The 2,910-nt window shown below is 40.2% G+C and overlaps 1 pseudogene; it reads left to right on the plus strand.

Moving 5' to 3' along the window:
* Positions 1-211: 211 nt before the first annotated feature.
* LOC122927297 lies at positions 212-1,919 on the plus strand (annotated as a pseudogene).
* Positions 1,920-2,910: the final 991 nt, after the last annotated feature.

Genomic DNA, 2,910 nt, shown 5'->3' on the forward strand with positions numbered 1-2,910 from the left:
AGGATTATAGGACACTAATAAGTGACAAAACTGAAATCATAAACACTCTCTCTGCTTAGTAACACTGACAGCCAATCACCTCTCAGCCCTGTGGCTGTAGTTAGGGAGGGGCCTATCTCTTTGCCTGCTTGTCTGCTTCTCTAAATAAAGTAAAGAAACATAGGACCAATACATTTCAGAGTTGCTGACTTGCAGAGTAATCATCTCCAATATGCAGCATGCAAGAGTGAGAAGATTTACAGAAAGCCAAATACTGGATTATATCTTGGATGAAAATGAGGCAGAGGACACAGAGCAGCATAGCGATATGGATGAGCAGGTTTCTGAGGCAGAAGATGAAGTAAAGTATCAACCAGAATACACAGACACATCTGATGAGTCTAATGAGGAGGCCACCAGTGCTGAACCTGCTGCTGTTCCTGCTGAAACATTCAAATCCAAAAGTGGTAAGATCTGTTGGAGTTCAGAACCTCCTGACTTACATGGCAGGGCAGCTGCTGCAGATGTAATCAAAATGACCCCTGGGATCACAAGGTTTGCTGTGACGAGAGTAAGTGACATCAAAACATGTTTTGAACTGTTCGTGCCATTGTCACTAAAAAAAAGTGATCATTGCAATGACAAACCTTGAAGGAAAAAAAAGTCCATGGCAACATGTGGAATGACATAAATGAGGAATGCCTAGATGCTTATATTGGTGTTCTTCTTCTCGCTGGAGTGTACAGATCCTATAATGAGGCCACTGATAGTCTTTGGGACAAGTCAAGAGGCAGATAAATCTTCCCAGCAACAATGTCACTTCACACCTTTCGAATGATATCAAGAGTTTTCAGATTTGACAACAGAGATACTAGAGCAAAATCTGACAAGCTTGCTCCCATAAGGGATGTCTGGGAGAAATGGGTTCAGCTCCTTCCACTAATGTTTAACCCTGGGCCTTAGGTAACAGTAGATGAACGTTTGATCCCTTTCCGTGGAAATTGCCCCTTCCGGCAGTATATGCCCAGTAAGCCAGGCAAATATGGCATAAAAATCTGGGCAGCCTATGATGCAAAAACAAGCTATGCATGGAACCTACAGATTTACACCGGCAAACCCGAAAGTGGCAGCCCTGAGAAAAAACAAGGACAACGTGTAGTCCTTGATTTGACTACTGGACTGCAGGGTCACAATATCACGTGTGACAATTTTTTTTTACCAGCTATGACCTTGGACAAGAACTTCTCAGGAGGAAACTCACCATGGTAGGCACAATAAAAAAAATAAACCCGAGCTGCACACTGAAATTTTGCAGGTGAAGGACAGAGCTCCGCTTTCTTCAAAATTAGATTTTACAGACACCACCACTGTTGTTTCATATTGTTCCCCCCCCCCCCCCCCAAAAAAAATGTGATACTTATGTCCACTTTTCACAAAGATGCAGCTGTGTCATCAAGAAGTGACAAAAAGCCCACAATTATCCTGGATTACAATAAAAACAAAGGAGGAGTGGACAACCTAGACAAGCTGACTGCTACCTATACTTGTCATTGAATGACCAGATGGCCGATGGCTGTGTTTTATAACATCCTAGTTGTGTCTGCATACAATGCATTTGTGTTATGGACCCACATCCACCCAGGTTGGAACACAAAAAAAATAACAAGCGGAGAATATTTCTCGAGGAGCTAGGAAGTTCCCTTGTCAAGGCACACATTGAGCAAAGGAAACGGGTGTCTCGAGATCCAATCGCTGCAGCCATGATCAGACAGATGCAGAGTTCATCAAGCACTCCATCCACACCATCAACAACACAAAGAGAATCAGTGCCAGCATCCTCATCATCATCTAGCCTTGCCTCAACATCAACCAGCACAGCCACAACTCCAGTGATGCCATCTGATTCTAAAAGAAAGGTGTCAGGTCTGCCCCAGCAATAAGGACAGAAAGACACATTATGCTTCCACTGTAAAAAATATATCTGCAAAGAACATGCTAAAAGTGTCAGCTTTTGCCCCACATGCATCTAAAAACACCCACACAAACACATGCAAGTTCTTGCACAAAGATGCTTTGAAACTAGTACTTGATTTCTATTGGTTTGCCTTGCTTGATTGTGTGCTGTTTGTTTGACCTTGCAAGTCTACATTTTGTATTATTACTTGCTTTTCATTGTTTATGAACGTTTTATGTTAAAAAAAAAAAAAAAAAAAAAAAAAAAAAAGACTTTTGGCTATTTTATTGAAGTAAATATATATGGGTCAAAATTGACCCTAACACCATCAATGTTATTATAGTTAATGTTCTTAAAATAAAATAAAAAATATTTTAAAAAAAAGTTAAGAGATGTGTTCAAATACTCCTCAGCAACATGCTGGTGACATAACAACCTTTTATTTACTTATAATATTCTATTGAGGTTTATTTTACCATTTTTTAAATTTGAAAATGAGAGGTATGCTATCAAAAGAAAGGTCTAAGGGGTCACACCAAAAATATTAAAACCAATCTTTTCAAGGATAAAGAAGCCTAACAAGGTAACCAAGAGGTAAGAAACAAATTGAATGATAAATAATTGTTCAGAGAGTATTTTATGGCTGATTTAAGACACGGGTCAAAACCGACCCGTTAACATCATGGATAGTAACAGAAAGCTAACATAAGAGGAGGGTTATCCTAGTAGGTAGCAGATAGGTTTATAAGCCAGCTGGATCTGTATGCACAGCAGCTCAGATGATTTGTGTAATTTCAAAGATACTCAGTCACTTGTATTGGAAACAGTGTCCTAAAAATAGCAGCACAGCATCGGACAGAAGGCAACAGATAGCAAGGTAACTGTAAGTTCGTATCACTGATTGGCAGGGTAATTCTTCACTGAAGAAGGGGATACTCCAACCCCGAAACGCGTCTGGTCAGACTTCCCATCTCTCC

Source organism: Bufo gargarizans, chromosome 1 (genome assembly GCF_014858855.1).
Source record: "Bufo gargarizans isolate SCDJY-AF-19 chromosome 1, ASM1485885v1, whole genome shotgun sequence".
Taxonomy (NCBI): domain Eukaryota; kingdom Metazoa; phylum Chordata; class Amphibia; order Anura; family Bufonidae; genus Bufo; species Bufo gargarizans.